The following is a 23,010-nucleotide window of genomic DNA, read 5'->3' on the forward strand; positions in this document are numbered from 1 at the left end:
ACTGAAGGGGAAATAACTCTCATATGGAGTCTCCGGACCGCTTCGGTCAAAAATATTCTTAAGATCCTAATGATATAACGAGCAAATTTGTGAAATAATTTTGTCATAATCTTTTACGGTTGCGAAAGAGATGCGCACACAAGAAAAACAGTGTTTTGTTTGTTTCAGAGAACAATTGAAGGTCTTTCTACATCAATTTTCTAAATTATTGATGAAAAGCAACTTCTGGTTTACTCAAAGTTACTATTGGCGTCCAAACATATAGGTGTCTTCATACTGGTTAAATAAATATGTGTTTCTATATATATTTGCATGAAATAAGGGAGATAATTGTCAACTTCCGGTTTAAAACATGTCACTTCCGGTCTCATATGATAGCTTTATTCACACTTATTCCAAAAATATATGGTTTATATATATAGTTTTGCCTGTAAAAAGGGAGATAATTGGCTATTTCCGGTTAAGAAAATGTAAACTCCGGTCTCATATGATACACTGATTCGAAAAATATATAGTTTGTATATACTTATGCCTGTAATAGGGGAGATAATATGCTACTTCCCGTTTAACAAATGTCACTTCCGGTCTCAAATGATAGGTTAATTTATGCCCATTAAAAAAAAATATGCTTTCTTGGTACTTTTCCATGAAATAAGTGCAAACATGACTACTTCCGGTTCACTCAAGGTCATTTCCGGTTGACTTTATTCAAGGTCATATGTCACCCAACATTTTGCAAAAGATCTTATGGCTTTATCATGTACCAATTTGAAGTAATATTCAATTTACCCTAAAATAAAACATTTCAGGGGCAATAACTCCTAAAAGATGTCATTGGATTGTTTCACACTTAATGCATCATATCTTCATCACCATTAAGCAAACATTTTGCACTAGTTTTTTCATATATATCTTTAAAAGTGTCAGAGAAAATGCAAAAACAAGCAAATGTCAAAATTGAGAACATGACCTTGACCTCATTTTCATAGTAAGGGTCCAAGGACCTCAAATTAAAAGACTCTAGGTTTATACGGCTAACGATTTATGAGTTACAAAAACATAAAGACAAATTTATTTGGTAAAGGTAGATAACCCCTATAAGATTTCACCGAATTGCTTCGATCCAAATCAGCCAAAAATTCCTGAAGATGTAACGAACAAATAGGTCGTTATCTTTTTTGGTTACGGAGGAGATACACTCACAAGAAAAACAGTGTTTGGGGAAATAACTCTTACAATGAAAAAGTCTTCGGCTAAAAAAAATGAGTTTTAAAAGCGCAATAACTGTTGGATATGATATCCAAAATATCTAAGCGACATCTTACGAAACAACTTTATACCGGGAGAAAAGGGTTTGTCGGAAGAAGAAAAAAAATAATAATCAGAACAAATACAATAGGTCTTTCCACAGAAAATTGGATAGACCTAATAATAATCAGAAGTAAATCAATAGGTCTTTCCACAGAAAAGTGGAAAGACTTCATAATAATAATAATAATTAAAAATCAATTGTTCAGAGAACAATTGAAGGTCTTTCCACATTAATTTTCAAAGTTATTGAAAAGAAGCTAGTTCCTGTTTACTCAAAGTTAAAATTGGCATCTAATCATAAGTTTCTTAATACTGATGCACTAAATAAGTGGTTTCTATATACTTTCGGTGAAGTTAATATCACTTTCGATCTCGTATGATAGCTTCTTTCACACTGATTCCAAAAATATATAGTTTCTGTATACTTTTGCCTGTAAACCAGGAGAAAAATAGCCATTTCCGGTTTATCGAAAAACACTTCTAGTCTTTGGTGATAAGTTAATATATTTAAATTACAAAGAATATGGATTCCGAGTACTTTTCCATGAAAAAAGTGCAAAAATGGCTACTTCCGGTTTTCTCAAGGTCACTTCCGGTTGTCATTTTTCAATGTCATATGTCACATAACCTTTTATAAAAGGTCATATGGCTTTATAATGAACCAAGTTGAAGTAATGATTAATTAACTTATAATTAGACATTTCAAGGGCACTAACTCCTATAAGATGTCATTAGATTGTTTCAGACCAAATATAACATATCTTCATTACAATAAGGCAAATATTTTGCACTTGTTCTTTTATATATATCTTTAAAAGTGTTGGAGAAAATGCAAAAGCAAGGAAAAGTCAAAATTTAGAACTTGATCTTGACCTTTGACCTTGACTTCATTTCCTAAGTTAGGACCTAGGGGCCTCAAATAAAAAGATTCCAGGGTTATACTTTTAAAGGTTTATGAGTAAGAAAAACATACCTACAATTTTTTTTGGTAATGGTAGATAACTCCTATAAAATTTCATCAAATCGCTTCGATCCAAAGTAGCCAAAAATTCCTGAGGATGTAACGAACAATTTAGAAAAAGAATTTAGTCGATATCTTTTTTTGTTACGAAGGAGATGCACACACTTGATAAACAGTGAATAGGGAGATAACTTTAACAAAGAAAATTGTTCTGCTTAGAATGGGTGAAAATAAAAAGCGCATAAATTAAAATAAAAAGACCTAATAATCAGAACAAATACAATGTAATTTGCATGCATGTGTTCTATCTATGAATTAATATATAAAGTATACCCAAAACAGGTCAACAGCACTGCAGATACAATAGTTACACATATCAAAATCTGTTGTATAAGATTGCGAAATCAACTGTTTTGCAATGGTAATCGTGAACACAGATTATACTGTATTTACCGTAGTGATAGGCGGTATTAGGCAGTGAAATAGTTTCCTGACTATCGCATGATACATATATTACCATACTGAACTATAACATTATATTTTGACATATAAAGTTACTGTCTTCTTCTGTTTCTTCCTATTCTTGTCCTGCTGCAAATGGCATTCATTACCTAGTCAGCCACTTCAATCATTAGAGTTGTTATAAAAAAGTACTTTTAAGATACAAACGAGGTAATTAAATAACTATAACTTAAAGAAAGGAATAGATAACATTCATTTATCAGTAGATTGAATAGAATGGGAAGAAAATTAAGAAATTTATATTTTTCCATCTTTTTCCGATTCATTACATTTTTTTTATTTTTTTTTTATAAGTACATAGTATTAAATATGAACAAATTACAACATGATCATCGATATTTTAACAAGTATGAATACTGAAAAATATATAACGTGTCCGTTATTGGTAACAGTCAGTATTTGGACAACAGCAACATGCATACAGTTTTTCAACTCAAGAATGGTTTGTTCGTTGCCTTATTTTGACCTAGATATTTCATAATTAATAAAGAAGGACAAGTGAGGTCAGGCAATGTCTACCCAAACCAATATTTGAACGAATTCAATAGATATAGGTTTGCCTGTGGGGTGTCTGTTCATGTTTAATATAATCTTTATTGTGATGGAGGTATTTGGTGTGTGCATGGTTGTAAGATTACTCATATCTCATCGTAAACATTTTCCATTCATAAAATTTATTTTTGGAAATCCTTCAATATGTCCTTGCATTGTCGATTGATTTGTGTCAAACATTTATGAGAATAAACAGCTGCGCCATGAGCGCATGATACACTCGTCATGTTTTGAAAGAAAGTTCAATAACTTCTCAATGTCATATCCCAAATTTCTACAGCACTAAAGGAAGGTTATCTTAACATATATATATAAAGCAGTCACCAAAGTTTAATGAAAAATGCTCAAAGCACTTTAAGGATATTTGTAACGTAATATGGTTAATGAACACAAAGGTTTATATGAAAGATTTTATAAGAACTACATGTGAATAATACGAGAACAAATAAATGTCTATATGCACATCGGTGTGAGTCCAAGATAGTTCTGAATAAGCTACAAAATGGCTATCAAGAAATAGAGTCAAAAGACTGTCTGGTGATCGTATAGTTAGGTCCATAATCGGTAATGTTTATACTAGAGGTTCTGTTATACATACACATGGTGCGGAACTAATGTTCTAAATAATAAGTTTATAGAAAGTCAATTATTGTTCTGGATACTAAGGTATACATCATCATTATTTTTCTGGTTTCTTTATTAATATTAATCAGGGACAATTGGTGTGTGTATCATCAAGGCTACGTAAATGGTCATCTGGCACCTTGGTTTTGTCTGATAGCGGGGTTATAACATTTATAAATTATAAAGTGCAACATAGGTATATATGCAACTATGTTACACGCTCCATTCTAAAGAAATATTTATTAAATATTTCAAATCACTAACAATAGACTACAAACACAGGTCTTCAATGGGGAATTTATTCCAACGTTGTTTTTACAGTAACACAACTATGTGCCACTGGACGGTTAAATCCGTTAATCCTCTTCAAGAATTTTTCTTAAATGATTTATATAATATGATGTCGAACTATCCGAACTCAAAATGAGCTTATAATAGTTGATATGTATACACACGAAATTTTATTCAGTCTATAATCACATACTGTTCTATACATGATATTTTATAAACTGGAGATAACCGCAATTTAACTGCCTCATCAGGTCTTTTAGACCCAATCGGAAAGGTATCTACGGCTACAAACAAAACAAAATGTCAACAAGTAATACAATTAATTAATAAGGTAGATGTCTCAGGTAACTGGTATGCACGTTTCTCTTAGGGATCACTAAATGTGCTGCTACCGGTAGTACTGTTCAAGTCCAACATAGGATATAAGGACTTAACAACGTTCGTTACTGCTTCTTTTACTTCAGAATCCAGTGCATCCAACATGAATGGTGCGGAGTTCACTTCTCTGGAGGTGTGACTTTCACCTTCGGCCTTTCCATCCGACACCATTTCAAATTCATGGGTGGCTCTACAAACTTTTTACTTGCTCTCATTTTGGTCAATCAACATATTTTAATGTTTTTCTTTCTTAAGCACTTACAATACATTATAACTAAAAATCCCAATATTAAAATTAATATAGGCCGAAATAAATAGTTTGTAATGTATTTTTTTCATTCAAGTCAAAGTTCTGTTAACAACATATAATCCCCTCTCAACCGCAAACCAAAAAGATATATTTATAAATTAAATATTGTATTTACATCATTACGGAAGCTTATAGGTATCTTTTTTTGTTGTTGTTGTTAGTGACTTGTTGCGTTATACAATACTTATCGATACAATTTATGTCGACTTGTGTGACGATACCGCAATAAATTACTGAAAATATTGCTAAATTTTGTGTTATATTAAAAAATGCGATATAAAAATTATTGACTCTAAGTAGATGTCGATATATTTATGTCGATAAATTATAATCGAATTTGATTATATCAATTAAAAATAACATTCAATTTTGTAAATATATTTATCTCAATATTTCGAGATACAATACCGCTATATATTTCTTATATTACGATATATCCATATACTAGAAAATGGTTTGTTGCGTTATTTCGACATATATTGATTTTAATATATAGAATGATTGACACTGACGCGTTTTTTGAAGGCGGGAGTTTTACATGAGTGCATCATCCATGCACCTGTTATAAGAACTCAGGAAGAAGAAGAAGAAGAAGAAGAAGACAGGTATGTTCGTACGGTCTCCTAGCTTGGGGACGTGGTGGGGTAAAACTCTATATTAAATCACGTGCTGAACACCCGGACTGAACATTCGTTTACTCTTTGCACAGTTTATTCACCATGTTACGTGTTAATTGTACATCAATGTTAGTGTACACTGAAAGAGGGGAGGGGCTACCTTTTTCAGGACTTCGGGATTTGGTCTTTATACCCAGCCATCGATATGGATTAAATAGTTTGGTCCTCGATTGCAATATTGTCTTCTTACAAGACGATGACGTGACCTGTCTACAACTTGATTTGGTGTCAATGTATTCAAAGCTATTTGAACTGTTTCTTGCGTTGCTCTGGTACCGCACATTACATTAAGAATTTTCCACATTGCCCTATAGCATATGCAGTCAAAACCCTCTTTATGCAGTTCTCCAATATTATGAACGATTTCAAGCAATGGTGTTTCGGACCTATTCCTTTTTAATCCAAATTTACACAAAAGTCTTGTCAAATGAGACAAACTGAGCGTTACTCCATGTACACAGCACAAACAGCCAATGATCTCTTTGTAATCATATCCCAACTCAAAATAATATTTAACTAGTTCGTTTCTCAAATATCGTTCTGCTTCTGGTAGACAAAATGCACATCCAATGCAGATTACAAGAACAAACACCTGAAAAAAACAGCACTGTCTCTAAGTATTCTAATATGTCAAAAAGTAGAATATCAAAAAGAAATAAAGTTTGGTAGACATTTGCTCAGTGGTTTCAGAAGTATGTAAAACTCATTTCGACTACATCGGTTATCTTGGATCACAGCCAGGGTCATCGGACAAATTCTGAAAGAAAACCATCTAAGGACCATTGCTGCTGGGTTTGGTTCATAGTGACTCAACGGTTTTAGACAAGAAGAATCTTAGTGATTTCCCTTTAATTCTGACAGTTATCAGACCATTAATTCTAAGTTTGGTTCATTTTGGCTCAGTCGTTCCAGACCAGAATAAATGCTAGTGATTTTACCATAGAGTCTTATGTTAAAACTAAGTTTGACTATGGCTGTCATCTTCAATTCTTCTACTAGGGCCATTGCTGCCAAGTTTGGTTTACGTCGGCAATAATGTTGGTGATGACTTTTGCCTGATCCATTTTGAAGATTTTCAGCAAATAAAATATGTTTAAACTAAACCAGACAGTTTTTTAGTGATTTTCCCATAGGTTCCTATGTAAAAGTAAGTTTTGCCTAAGGACCATTGCTGCTTAATTTAGTTCATATTGGGTTGGTGGTTCCACACAAGAAGATTTTTCAGTAATTTTCCCATTGAGTCCCATATCAAACTATGTTCGGCTATGGCGGCCATCTTTGATCGCGAATGGGGTCATCGGACATAACTTTGAAAGAGAACCACTAAAAGGCCCTTACTGCCAAGTTTGGTTAAAATTGGCCCAGTGGTGTTACAGTAGAATATCTTAAATAAAAAAATTTCGACGACGATGACGGACGACGGACACCAAGTGATGACAAAAGCTGACACGACCGTTTAGGTCATGCCAAATTATCAAAAATGATTTTTAAAAGAAAAACAAACCGTGTATTTCTTGAACATGGTCATCCCTTGACTGCAAATTGCTTGTGAATAACTACAGTGAAAATCATTGACGCGCTTTCGAACTTTGTGACCGTCGTCAAATTTATGTTTTAAAAGTCGATATGAATTAAATCGATATATGTCGAAACAATGCAACAAACCATTTTCTAGTATATCGATATATCGTAATATAAGAAATATATCGCGGTATTGTTTTCGATATATTGAGATAAATATATTAACAAAATTGAGTGTCATTTTTAATCGATATTATTATATTCGAATATAATTTGTTTCGACATAAATTTATCGACATCTACTTCAAGTCAAAAATTTTATATTGTATTGTTTTTAGCAATATTTTTGATAACTTATTGCGGTATCACCACACAAGTCGACATAAGATATATCGATAAGTATGATATAACGCAACAAGTCAATAGCAACAACAACAAAAAAGATACCTATACGCTCCCGTACATCTTAAAGTTAGATAAGAGTGGGGGAAGACGAAATCAAGTCGGTCATTTTCATACGGAAGCCCGTTTGGGACCTCCTAAAAATATATATTTGAATTCGAAATCACGAATTTAAATCGTTATCACGAATTGAAGAATTCGTTACAACAGATTAAATTCGTGATAACGAATTTCCGTAATTAGTTTTTGTACTTTGTAATAACGAATTAAATTCGTTGTCATAATTTTTTGTAATTCGAGATAACGGATCAAAATCGTTAAAACAAATTTTATAAATCGTGATTATGAATTGTATAAATCGTTATAACGGATTGAATTCGTTATCACGATTTCGTAGAATTTGTTATCACATTTTTTTGGTAATTCGTGATAATGGATTTAAATCGTTATAATGAATTTCATAAATGGTTATAACGGATTAAATTCGTTATCACAAATTCGTGGAAATAGTTATAACGAATTTAATCCATTATCACAAATTATACAATTTGTTTTAACGATTTTAAACCGTTACCACGAAATAAAGTAATCTGTGATAACGAGTTTAATCAGTAATCACGAACTACAAATACAAACTGTGATAACAATTTACACAAATTCGTGAGAACGATTTTAATCCGTAATAACGAATCATAAAGTTCGTTATCACGAATTACAAAAAAATTGTGATAACGAATTTAACCCGTTATTACGAATTTCAAAAATTGTTATAACCTATTCCATAAATTCGTGATCATGAATTTAATCTGTGATAACGAATTCTAGAATTCGTGATAACGATTTAAATTCGTGATATCGAATTCAAATTATATTTTCTGGAGGTCCTAAATGGGTTTCCGTATTTTCATAAGTTATAAATTCAATTCACGTTTTCTTTTTAAGTTTTTGTTTACAAGTTACCTTATGTATACAACTGCTTTATCTATAACTAAATTCTAAAACCCTGTTTTAAAGACCTCTATCTATGTTGATATTATCAAATGATTTAAATGGCGACAAAAAAAGCGCTGACCGCAAAACCTGACATGTGTGATATAAAGCACTCCGTCTATCGATTGTTTTTGTTTTTAAAAGGCAAGTATCTATTAGTCTTTACACTTTCGACCACTCAGCTGTCATGTATGTACCATCTTCCAGCGCTACTGTCTGAAAAAGATATGATCAAGCGTTTAAGAATGTAATAAAATGAAACAGTATTGTTCAACTTTAAGGAAAATAATACGTTTTAAATCATATGTATACGTCTGCGTATTTTAAGTGCAGACAAATAAAAAAAAAAGTTCGGGTATGATAGCCAATGAAAAAACTAAGTATCCATACAAGTACCAACATGTTAACAATTACAGGTCACTGTTTGTCCTTCAACAATTAGCAAAACTTATACCAGCCAGAAGACTTAAAAAGCTATATGAGGCACTGTTATGACAAAATATAAAACAATAAACAAAAAATCAAAGGCTTATACAACCGTGATCAAACAACGAAAAAAATTCAACCACTGGAGTATGAAAACTAGGTTCCTGGTATCGATTTTTGTACATTGATGAAAGCACATGTATCGGGTTGGTCGGTTTGCCCACATTTCATGTTTACCGATCGCTGAGGGTTCGTTCGATCTCATTTTAAATATGAAATCGTCTTTATTATCAGATGGTGTTTAGTTTTATGGTTCATGCCCATAAAAGGTATTATAATGAACAAACATATATTTTTAATATTAATTGATAAGTTTTTAGCTGAGTTTCATTGAAAAATTTTGTTTCTATTTAGAATAAAGTATAATGACAATCGATTTTTAACGCGTGTTGCGTTCAATTTTTTAAACACAATGCTATTTAGGTTTTGTTATTATGTGTTTAATCTCAATGATTATCATAATATCATGATCATGTAACTTTTGCAGTTTAATATTTGAAAGCATTTGTTTGTTAGTACAAGTAAAATAGTCAACTTAAAATACGTAAAAACTGAATGTACGAATTTAAAACAAAAAGGCAAAAACATTTCTTTCTAGCCAGCTTTAGTCCTATCACAAATATGATACATATTGGGTTGATTATGGAATTAACATTCACTTATACAACAGAAGCGGTTACAGGTGTAGCGTACCCGTAAACCGTCAAATAATTCTCTCTTAGCTGTTTGTTTTAAGTTACAGACAAATCCGACCCATGAACCCTAGTATCATGGAATTGCCTCTACTACGATACAGTAAATATGCGTTTCATGTGACACAGGTTCTACCTCTTCAATACTTTAGATTTGAGTGACAATTAATAATGTCTACACACATGTATTCGTCTTTGGAATAATCCTTTTGCATTTTTCTTAGCATATTTTATTGATAACACGGTTATACAACAAAACAAACTGAAGGCACCAAGAAGAATAAATCATAACAAAAAAAGCAGACTTAGAAAAATACGCACAGAAGGTAAACATTTCCAAAGTGAATTGTTTCTCTGAAACTGACAAACACCACTACAGAAGTAAAGTAGCCGCTGATTAAAATGAAATACAAACATAGTCCATCTAAAATATTGATACAAAAACAAAATATTCCTTAGCTAGCACTAGAAATAGAGGGACTGCTCAGAAAAAAAGAGACAGAATGTATAAGAGATTAAAATCAACAAAAACAGAGCATAAACCAGATATTGTTTTAAAAAGATCTTTGACACTCCTAGAGCAAAATAAGCTGAAAAAATTATATTGGAACTATAAAGAAAATATTATTATAGAGGACAGTCAACTAGAATGAGATACCAAATCTAGCAAGAAATTATGGTCATTCAAAAAAACAGAAAAGTGAAAATATAGGTGTATCACCACTAAAGGTAAATGATATTACAAAACCAAATATTCAAGATCAGGTTGTATCACTTAACAACCAATTTCACTCAGCATTTACCACACATAAATCTTTAAAATTATCACACATTTGTGAAGTAAAATCATTAAAATCCACAAAACACAAATTTGAAGCAAATCAATATCACCCCAGAAGAAACATTTAAATTCCATAACTTAAATCCACCTAAAGAAATTGGTCCAGACAAGTTATCACCAAATATTTTATAAGACGTACACCATAAAACTTCACCTATAATATCTGACTTGTTTAATTCCTCAGTAAACACAGGCACAATACCAACTGACTGGATAGAGGCCATCCTTACACCATTATTCAGAAAGGGAACATGAAAACTATATATGCCGTTCTCCCTAACCTGTATTCTTAGTAAAACATTTGACTTTTCTACACTTTACACAAGTATTCCCCATTCCAAACTTAAAGACAAATTGAAAGAGTTGGTGTTCTTTGTTTCATAAAAAAGAATGACGAACGTAGATACAAGTATCTTGCATTTTTGTCTTGGGGAGGGATAAATCCTATTTTGTAAAGAATCACTCTGATTCAAACAAAAAAATCTCTGAAACTGACATTATCAAGGTCCTTGATTTCTTGATTGACAACATATTTGTTACGAGTTTTTCAACAGACTGTCGGCATTCCTATGGGAACCAATTGTGCCCCTCTTCTTGCCGACTTGTTTCTTTATTATTATGAGGCTGACTTCATACAAGAACTTCTTAGGAAGAAAGATAAGAAGTTAGCAATATCCTTTAACTTTAAGTTCCGCTATATAAATGATGTTCTCTCACTAAATAATTCATAGTTTGGTGACTATGTTGAACGCATCTATCCCATCGAACTAGAGATAAAGGATACAACAGATACAGTTAAGTCTGCCTAATATCTTGACTTACATCTAAAAATTGACAATGAGGATCGGTTGAAAACAAAACTTTCATTCATGTCCAGTGTACAAAGTAGTACCGATATTGTCGACATCGCAAAGTAAACAATGTCGACACAATATTGTACAACGTTGTCGATATCGTTTCATACTCTTGTCTACATCGATGACATTGACGATATCGCGAAGTAGACAATGTTGACACAATATTGTACAATGTTGTTGATATTGTTTCATACTCTTGTCTACATCGTTGACATTGACGATATCGCGAAAGTAGACAATGTCGACACGATGTTGTACAACGTTGTCGATATCGTTTCATACTCATGTCTACATCGTTGACATTGACGATATCGCGAGGTAGACAATGTTGACACGATATTGTACAACGTTGTCGATATCGTTTCATACTCTTGTCTACGTCGTTGACATTGACGATATCGCGAAGTAGACAATGTCAACACGAGTTTAACTAAAAAAAAATAGTTACAAATATATAAAAAACTATAACTGTGACTTCGATTTACTTTAATATATCCCCAGCCCCAAATTTTGCAATACATTGGAATCCTCTCGTAAGCGCAACTCCCCCAACACCATTTAATGGATAACCATGAAAGTTTATCTACCAGCAGTATACAATGCGTTGACAAAGCTAGCTAAGGATACATTTACAAAAGATCAGTCCTCGAAATTGCCAATTTAGACTTTTTCCGGCATTCCTCTTCCATTAAAATTGGTCTAGAGTTATAGTTGCATAACCTAAAAAGACAAAATACGAAGTCGTACAATGCCAATTATGAAACATATACTGAGTGTATACACAGTAATATCGGCGTTGTCAACAATGTAGACAGCAAGTAGGACGATGTAGACGATGTTGTAACAATGTTGTCAACTTCGAGATGTCGGCAATGTCAACGATGTTGACAGAGAAGGAGGACGATGTAGACGATGTCGTCACGATGTTGTCAACATCGCGTTATCGGCGATGTCAACGATGTAGACAGCAAGAAAAACGATGTAGACGATGTCGTCACGATGTGGTCAACATCACGATGTCGGCGATGTAAACGATGTAGACAGGAAAGGGGAACGAGGTAGACGATGTCGTCACGATGTTGTCAACATCACGATGTCGGCGATGTCAACGATGTAGACAGGAAAGGGGACGATGTAGACAATGTTGCGAGTAGGTATAAAATCATTAACGAAGTCGACAATATCGGCGATATCGTCACTACATCGTGCACTGGACATACCTCAAAACTTTACGACAAAAGAGTTGATTTCAGCTTCCCAATTGCGAACTTTCCATTTGTATGTAGCAACATTCCAGCAGCGCCTGCATACGGAGTATATATCTCCCAATTAATACGATATTCTCGGGCTTGTATTTCCTATCATGATTTCCTTGATAGAGGGTTGCTGCTCACAAGGAAGCTACTCGCTATTAAACCAAGAGTTCCAAATAGTGAAGTTGAAATCATCCCTTCGTAAATTTTGCGGACGCCATCACGAGATGGTTTACCGTTATGGAGTAACCGTTTCACAAATGATATCAGATATGTTCCTTATGTCGTAATTACAATCCACTTCCTTTTGCACCATGAATGTGACCTACCGAATTAGACTATTTATCGGATTTGTAATAACACGAGCAACACGACATGTGGAGCAGGATCTGCTTACCCTTCCGGAGCACCTGAGATCGTTTTTGAGTCGAAAACAAACTGACAATGTCATGCCAAAAAAAAAAACGGAAAACGACGGAAAGACAAACTAACATTCACCCAACAAATACTAGATTACATGACAAATGGTAAACAAACTGACGTAGTTGTTATGGACTTCTCCAAAGCATTTAATAAAGTGGACCATCAAAGACTTATCTTGAAAACTTAACGCATGGGAACAATCAATATAACATTACATTGGATAGAGATATGGTTATCTTACAGATCACAAAAAGTGGTAGTTGACAGTCACTCATCGATAGTTGCCCTGTATTGTCATGCGTCCCTACAGGCTTTGTTCTTGGTCCATGTCCGCCTCTTTGCAGATGACACAATTGTGTATCTAACAATATTATCACTTACTGACTGCAATCAATCAGACCTACTTCAATTGGAACAATGGGAGCAAAAGTGGTTGTCATTCAATCCAGACAAATGTGAAATCATCCACATAACAAGAAAGCGGGTGCGGGATTTTTTGGATGTGTTGAAGACCCATTGGTGGCCTTCAGCTGTTTTTTTACTCTTTGGTCGGGTTGTTGTCTCTTTGACACATTCCTCATTTCCATTCTCTATTTCAAAAATCATTTTTGAGTATACTCTACATGGTGACATATCAAATTCATCAGACAAAGCAAACTATCTTGGTGTTACAACTCGCAAATAAATAACATCACATATAAAGGAAATGCATCACTACGATTTCTTTTACAAAATGTAAAAATAAACAACAGAATTAAAACTACAATACTTACTTTCAAACCATATGTCAGACCAATCAATTCAAACATGAAAAAAATATTAGAAAAACATGCATGGATACCCTGTATTAAAAAAACACTTCAATTTAAAAAAAAAAAGGTTAACATGTTTATGAATCTATAGGAGAAAAGCAAGGGCATGTAATTCTTACAGAAATTTCAACAAAACAATTGAGATGAAATAACAGCTAGAGTAATAAGCAAACATATTTCTAACTGAAAGCATTAAACAATAACAATGTTTTAAATATTTTGAGATTTTTACACGAAGAATATCAACAGAATTTCCATAACAAAAAAAAAACTTTTTTTACTGTATAAGAATATCTTTAAAGTAGACATTTTCCGTAAATAATTGTAACATTTCATAAGGGGTTGAACTACTCAAATTCAAACGGTACTAACTATACTTAAATCTAAGAATAATACAAATCTCAAACAACATCATAAACATACTTATTTATGAATCATGTCCACCGCATATTTTTTATGTAACCTTTGAATGAATATCTTACAAAAATATAGGTATGAGAGCTCTAACATTATGTTATGTTATCTTCCATATGATTTTTATTTCCAAGAGGCGCAGCCCTTAAAAAATGTCTATCCAATTATAAGTACCTATTAAGATATGGGAGATAAATCATGTGTGTTCAAAACATTGTATGCATTAATGTCATTCTGTCGAATAGTGGAGTGAGAGATCAAGAAAAAGACGCTTATTTTAAGAGTTTAATAAACTGAAATACCTCACAGCTAAAAATCCACATGATGATAGAATTATCATTGTACTATCATTTTAGCCCTGTCGTAGAGTTTTCCCACGGTGCAGTTTTTTTGTAAAAACGCGGTAAAGCATGATCGTTCTTTTTTTTTCTTTTTCATTTTCAAACATGGGAACGCTTATAATTAATTCCTGAATGAATATATCAGCAAATATTTACTATGAAATGAAGTAATGTATCAGCTTTCATTTAATATCAAAATTAAATATCATATGAAAATACACATAGAGTGAATTTGTAGAATTTCAATTGCATGCGACATTTTTTTTTTCATTTTACCGTCTGTCAAAGTATATCAAATTTCTTACATAAACAACCGTAGTCAATTTTGACAAAAAATAGTGGAACAACCATTACTAAAGAAGTTTTAATACATAATAGTTATCAAAGTACAAGGATTATAATTTAATACGCCAGACGCGCGTTTCGTCTACATAAGACTCATCAGTGACGCTCAGTTTGAAAAAGTAATAATAAAAGTTTGATAGAACATACAAATCAACTTTTACAAGCCTTTTTATAATACTCATCATATAGCAGTTTTACTATTCAATATTAACCTCAATAAGTCATGTTACGCTCCCTTTACCTATATACCCCTGACTTATAATTACTGTGTTTTTCCAGTAAGGGGAAACAACTCCTTACTATAATGCAACCGCCATGTTTATGCGGGGAAGACCGAGTTTTGTGTTTACAAAAAGGTTGATTTAGCGGATCGTATACATCAGAATGACACGTAAGTCTGCCACATAATATTTCATAACATGAACTTGCGATCTATCTATATGACAATAATAATCGCACTGTAAAAACTATTGTAACCAGACGACCAAAAAGTTGTGCTATTGAAAATTATTGAAACGAAATCGCAAGATACTTGCGATTTCAACTTTTTTCAAGAAAATGAAATAAAAAGATAAACTTTTCTATTTTTTGACATATTATCCATTACAAATTGTGTATAAAGTTCTACTACTCGATGTTGAATGACAAAAATAAAATCAATCAACAAAATAACGAGTTTGCAGTTGCATGTTGACATTGTTGTTGTTCTATTGATATGCTAATCAAACACCACCTCACAAATTGTTTACTTCACAGTCATGACGAAACATAGAAATAGTTCCTACTTTAAGTGTTGGCAGAATGTAAGTGAATAACACCCTAGATTTTATTATATAATTTACATTGCTTGATACAGTCATGTATATTTTTTACAAAAATGTACCATGTTGTACTGTTGTATACTCTCAGTTATTGTTTAATTGTCAGGTCAATATTAAATCTTTGCACATGGTAAGCATTTTGCCCCTTTCATAAAGGCAACCAAAGTGATTAACTTCAGTGCGGACCCAGAACTTTTTATAAGGGGGGCCCACTGACTGATCCAAGCCCCCTACCCCCCTTGATCCGCCTGTGAACTTTTAAGTATATTTACTCATATTTTTTTTTAATCCATGATCATGACCATAAAAAAAACCCAAAAGACTGGACAGCTTTGTTTGAAATAATATACAGTTTGTATATAGATATCAGAAGATGTGGTATGAGTGCCAATGAGACAATATGTCTGATTATATGAAAAGTGTGTCTCATACATGTCATAGTCATTTAAGTAAAGTGTAGCAAAGTAATCTTTATTTAAAGTCGGTTGCATATATAAATATTAATAACAAGGAACATGAGCTCTTAATTAGAGCTCTTTAAGGATTATGTACCCTTTTTGTTGTTTCAATGCTAAACATGGAAATTTTAATGAAAATCCAGCCATTCCCTTGTACTCTAATATTTGACCATTCTATGCTTGATAGATAGAGCATTATTGCATGCAGTGCTAGCAATGATTTCCTTAGGACAAGTTTATTAATCAAAATATTGGTTAGAACAAATATAAATATGGACCAATTCAAGTACACCTTCTAGGGTGCACTTGACTTTAGTGACTCAGCACAAGGTTTTTTAGAATGTAAAGGTTATTTAGGCCTTTTTGTAAATAACAAACGCTAGCACATCATGGACAAACAAGTGAGTTATCTATGTTATAAATTTTATAACGAAAATATCAGTATAAAGTCTGTGAATTTCTTCAAAAATCTTATATGCTTTTTGTGCCACATTATCCCTATTTTCTATTTAATGCAATGAAACAATAAATAAAGTATAGCTTTGAAAGGAGTTTCCCCTTGGTTCATGTTTATGTGCAAAATGGCACATTTCTTATATTCATTATCTTTGCTGTTTTGATATAATTGCACTTTGAAAATTTCAATTTTTGTTTTCACACCTTTAAATTTTGGTTGTTGCAGATGCTGATCTAATTGCAGAGGTATGTGGAATGGAAAGAAAGAGATACATGTACATACAGAGACTGTTTGAATTTAAGGTGTAAGTACATATACATGTATGATATAATTATTAGAAATGACGTATCAGCTTATCAGTGAATGTACAAACATTTATAAGAGTTCTATATTTCAGTTAAGAAAAACAATTTTTTGTCATTCGAGTATATAAGCAAGGCAAATGGACTTGTTAATGTTTGTCAATAGTACATTACTCATCTAACATACTTCTAGAAAATATAATTTTATTGGACTGTTTTCCTCTGTTATATACACAATTGAATGAATCAGCAGTAACAATAAGACAATTTTATCTTCAGAGGTGGATTTAGAAAGGGGGCAGCGGGCCGCCAACCATTTGGTGGGAAAAATTTGGTTGATTATATAGAGAATCACTGAAACATGACTGGGTCCCCTCTTATGAAAATGTATGGATCTGCCACTGATCTTTATATAATTACATGCCAATTTTGTTTATTCTTTATTTATATTATCAAAATATCCATATGACTCTTCTCTATTTCAGGTAAAAATGAGCTACATGTACCAGAAAAGATATTGAAAATTTAAAAACTGTTTTAACAAGAGCATCATAAAATATAAAAAAAAAAGAACAATACCAGGTCTGGACCTTTGTGACTGCATGCAATTAATTCTAAAGTACCAGGAAACAAGATGTAGCTGCACAGCAGACATGGCAGATCTTAAAATTGCTAATAGGCATCAACTCAACATTTTCAAGCTGCATTTAAAAGGAAAAGCATTCCTTTTCATAGAATCCAAGATTTTTTTAACCAAGTCAAGTGGTTATTAGACCTGTTATCATGAAAATACTAACATATATATTAGTATTAACAGTCACATGTAATATCCCAAATATAAGAACTATTTGGTATGTGTGACTATCTTTCTTCCCATGTCATGTTACATGTATGCTCAGAATATTTTAATGTCTCAAGGATATGAAATGGATAAATGATATATTGTCAACCATTTAAATAAAACAGACAGGCTCACATATAAATTAACTGTCTATGTGAAAGTTCAAGTTGACTAAAATTGTCTAGAATTAAAAAAACATATATCCAAAAGTACAGAATTGCCTTTCTCAGAAATTTTGTATGTTTAATAGAATGATACTTGTAGCTTCTATTTTCTTGGATCTGTATCAATATAAAATAGGGAGATGTGGTATGATCGCCAATGCGACAACTTTCCACCAGAGACCAAAGTAAGTGTTAGAAAATACAGGTATGTATGGCATTGTGTAGCAATCTATGAAAGACACAAAGATTACAAAGTGTAAAATAATTCCGACAAGATAACCAACCATCAAGGCTTCCTCTATTTTGGGTCAACAGAGAATTCAAAATAGCCCCCAAAGGCAATGAAAATTAGAATGAGAACTCAATAGGATATTGACTTTGATTATTTTCAACTAGGTTTAATATAAATGGTCCCAGTTTTCATGAACAAATGAAATGGAATCAAATGATCCAGGAATATTCAGTCTGTCCAACACTTTTGAAAATTTGTTTTCGGTGCTTTTAATCACAATATGTTATGTTCAAGCAGAGACATACTACATGAAAAAGTAGTTAGCTGGTTGTTTTGAGGGATTGAATTCTGTTCTTGGAACAAAAACATAAAAAAAGAATGACACGAAATAAAGTAAATGGGGAATCCAGTTTTTCAAACTATGTACATACAGTTTGTATTTGAGTTTTCGACTTAGTGGTTTAAGTTTTAATAGTGCTCCTTATGCCGCAGTCACACAAGGCCACGATCGCACTACGATCTCTGAAAAAAAATGCAAATTTTGACGATCGTAGTGCGATCGTGAAGATCGCAGTAAGGTTGTGGTGAGGTCTTCATGATCGTGATGAGCGTGGCCAACTTTGAACATGTTCAAAACAATCGTGGTGCGGTCGTGCCGAAATCAGGTCGTAGTAGAAGCGTAGCGAGAGCGCAGGAAGGTCGTGCTAAGATCGCTACATACCATCGTAGCGAGAGCGTAGCGTAAGCGCGAATCTAGTTAGATGTATTTCTATTTGATTCCATCTGATGAGTTGATGCCTATTTTAACTGCTTTTTATGGTTTTTTCTTATATTGGAATATTCTACCATAGCCCTGCTAACATGCATGTTTAACCCCTCAATCTGTATGAGCCTGTCCCAAGTCAGGAGCCTGTAATTCAGTGGTTTTCGTTAGTTGCTGTGTTACATATTTGTTTTTCGTTCATTAATTTGTACATAAATTAGACCGTTAGTTTTCTCGTTTTAATTGTTTTGCATTTGTCATTTCGGGGCCTTTTATAGCTGACTATATTCGGTGTGAGCCAATGCTCCGTGTTGAAGGCCGTACCTTGACCTATAATGGTTTACTTTCATAAATTGTAACTTGGACGGAGAGTTGTCTCATTGCCACTCATACCACATCTTCCTATATCTATATATGTATTTACGGCTTTGCTCATTGTTGAATGCCGTACGGTAACCTATAGTTGTTAATTTCTGTGTCATCTGTCTCTTGTGGAGAGTTGTCTCATTGGCAATCATTCCACATCTTCTTTTTGTCAAGACTGCGACTTTTGTCGCAAAAGCGAGACATAGCGATCCTACATTGCGGCGTCCACAAATATTCACTCTGTGGTTACAGTTTTTAAAATTTTAATAACTTTCTGAAACTATCATCGATTTCTACCAAACTTTGAAGGAAGTTTGTTTATGATTATAAGATAGTATCCAGAAGTAAATTTTGTAAAAAAAATCCTGTTTATCCGTATTTACTTATAAATGGACTTATTTTTTCTGCCAGTTAGCATTACATTGACTGGGTGTTAAAAGTTTTTAAAACTTGGATAGAAGCTTGTTTATGATCAAAAGCTAGTATCTACTGTTTTTCCGTATATTACTTATAAATGGACTTAGTTTTCTTCCAGTTAACATTACATACAGTCTGCAGTTAAAGTTTTAAAAACATTTATTAGATTCAAACCATCCTGGATTTTAACCACACTTCAGTTGGACAGAATCAAAAGATAGTATCTAGAGGAAAAAAATCAATAATTTTCCCCATTTTTTGTTGAGCCTGCTACTATAACACTTTTACAACAAAAGTAGGCGAGACACTGGGTTCCGCGGAACCCTTACGATTTTTTTCTATAAACTCTTTAATATATTTTAATGATAAGATGAAAAGAAAAGAAAAAGTCACAATAATGTTTATTTATGTACATATTATATGATTTCACATTGACAAATACAGATTGGTCCTAAAATATTCTGTTGTCTAAGGTGCTGTCATAAGCAAGCCGCTTTTGTTGTAAATAGATAAATAGTTCATCCTTTTATTAATAGAAGAATAGTCTATATTAAAAATAAAAAATGAAATAATCATCACTGACTCAAGAGTAACAGAAATTAAGAACTATCGAACAGTTGAAATACAACAACCTGGTGACACGTTTCATGAAAGGAGCATTGCAGTTAGAATGCAAATTACCTGTGAGTGTCATCAAATCGTTAATATTGTACAAAAATATGTGCACAACGGAAACAAATAAATTTAAAGTCTTTTTTTTAAATGTTGCCATTTTATAATCATATATACCTATTATGGTCCCTATTTAAACATGTGCATGGCTGTAATTAATACGCGTTAGTTTGTAAACAAAACTGTATTGACCTTTTAATTTTAGAATAATAGAGTTCAAATATATCAATATTCATGTTATAACTTATTGTCATTTTGACGTAAATGTTTTTAAACCAATGGCAAGATACGATTTATTTTTCAATAATCTCTGATATTTACTCAATTGATATGGTAAAGTACCAACAGGTTCGAATAAGATCTTCCCAGCATATTATCATTAGTTTCCCTCCCCCTTACTTATATTCCCCTGGTTTTTCGCAATAAATTAAATATGCATTTTCTTAATTTTTGTAAATAGGAAAATAGATTTGTATCAATGTTTGTGTCTAGATGTTTGATTAGATACAGATGTTAAGGCTTAATAACGTTTGAGGTGTTTTATTCTTGTTGAGTTTTTCGAATAGACTAAATTTTAACCACATTGGAACACATCCGAATTAAACCGGAACATTATGGGCAGTGCTAATTCCATTAGATAAGAACAGGTAGGGCGTGTTATAAAGCCTATGATGTATCAACCTTCGTTAAAACAAGCTCCATGGCATTACCATTAGACTAGTCCAAATGTTTATTCTGCAGACAAAAGTCATACAACGAGATAAGAAATTAAGGCATGTCGAGTCATTTGAGCGTGCCGATTATCTTTAAAATTACGCTAATTACCAGGCAAACTAGCCAGTGGTAGTTTACTCTCTATAGATAACTTCAAGGACTTCATCATTCAGCATAAAATTGAGAATGGAAATGGGAAATATGTCAAAGAGACATCAACCCGACCAAAGAGCAGACAACAGCCGAAGGCCACCAACGGGTCTTCAACGCAGCGAGCATGCATTGTTAACTACTGACTGCATTGAAAACATTAACTTGCTTCTGATGCTTCAAATCAGTCAGAAAGTCTACATGGTGATCTGTTTGTAAAACAAAAGCATTTTCGTTGTCGTATAGTTTGATAGATATATATTGTCCCTTTCTTTCAGATCCATCGTTATGCAGTAAAAATGTGAAAAGCAGTTTACGATCGTTCGAAATTTCAAATTTTACTATCTATTTCGTCAAAATTTAGTATTCCAACTCCCATGTAATACTGTACGGAAATGTATACCTTTAGCTGAGTGCGTGATATCCTTGCATTAAAAACCAGTACACCCCTGATCAGAGATGGTATGGGTATTGTACAAAGTCTTGATGTAAAAAGGTACATCAGTTTTGGAGATTTGGCAAGGACGTCTTTAAAATCCTAATAGCTTGTTTTCAAAAATTCGGGTGTGTTGTGGACGTGTTTGATCGATATGATGTGGAATATTCCATATTCCTTGGTATTCCGTTACCTGTTCAAATGGACGTGCATATTGATGTCTAGTGTTACCTATACAGCTTCTTTGTAGCGCAATACCTCTGTGAATCGTGTTTGTCGTGTTTTATCAAATCGGATTTAGTCAAGTCTGCTATATATGTCATTGTTTGTCTTGTTTTATAAAAAAAAAGGGGACACAAGTTCTCAATATGCTATTGCTCTTGTACTGATTGACCTATTAACATTAAACCTCTGTGAATCGTGTTTGTTTGAAATTCACATAGCTTTCAAATCGGATTTAGTCAAGTCTGCTATATATGTCATTGTTTGTCTTGTTTTTAAAAAAAGGGGGGACACAAGTTCTCAATATGCTATTGCTCTTGTACTGATTGGCCTATTAACAATAAAAAAAAACTTCATATACTATCGTGTTCATGCTGACATTTATGCATTTATGCATCAATAATAGTTTTTATAGTTCCAACATTCTTTTCGGTTTAAATAATCAGTAGTGAATTTTATCATTATTCATTAAATCATGGACCGGGTGTTAACTTTACAGTACTTATTTCTCCATTGTTCTTTTTCCATTTTAACAAAACTTTCCCAATAATATCTTTATAAATTTTCATATATTAATGCATAGCTAAATATTAAATATGAATTTCTTTTGTCGATAATTTCCATAGACAAAGATATTTTTTCATTTTCTTACATGTCGGAAGCGGGGATATACATCACTAATCTCTGGCAATCAGGCATAAATATGACTAGTTGAATTAGTGTGGCATTCCCAGAGCATGATTTCATAGAACATTTATCTCAGTTATCATGAGGGACTACCGCGAAATTGTCCAAAATGTCAAAAAATTGCGATTTATTAACCCCCCCCCCTTTTACCTTTGACCACAATGTTCAAATATCTGGACCACTTTGGCAGTCTCCGACATGCCTTTATCAAAGGGTATTATAATTATCTTCAAAATAAGACCAAAATTATCCGTGAGGTATTTCGGTCCATTAAATTTTTAAATTTACCTTACAGGTCACCGTAT

The 23,010-nt window shown here is 32.8% G+C and overlaps 1 protein-coding gene and 1 long non-coding RNA gene across 2 annotated transcripts in view; one reads left to right on the forward strand and one right to left on the reverse strand.

Moving 5' to 3' along the window:
- The window catches only part of LOC127704822 (fatty acid-binding protein, liver-like), a 69,476-nt gene that overhangs the window by 31,608 nt on the left and 14,858 nt on the right, over window positions 1-23,010 (reverse strand). The window lies entirely within an intron of this gene.
- Window positions 15,279-18,152, forward strand: LOC127704834 (uncharacterized). The gene is made up of 3 exons (XR_007983536.1): window positions 15,279-15,394; window positions 16,965-17,043; window positions 17,527-18,152. It is a non-coding gene; the product is annotated as an uncharacterized LOC127704834 (long non-coding RNA).

This window comes from Mytilus californianus, unplaced genomic scaffold, assembly GCF_021869535.1.
Source record: "Mytilus californianus isolate M0D057914Y unplaced genomic scaffold, xbMytCali1.0.p SCAF_6, whole genome shotgun sequence".
Lineage (NCBI taxonomy): Eukaryota > Metazoa > Mollusca > Bivalvia > Mytilida > Mytilidae > Mytilus > Mytilus californianus.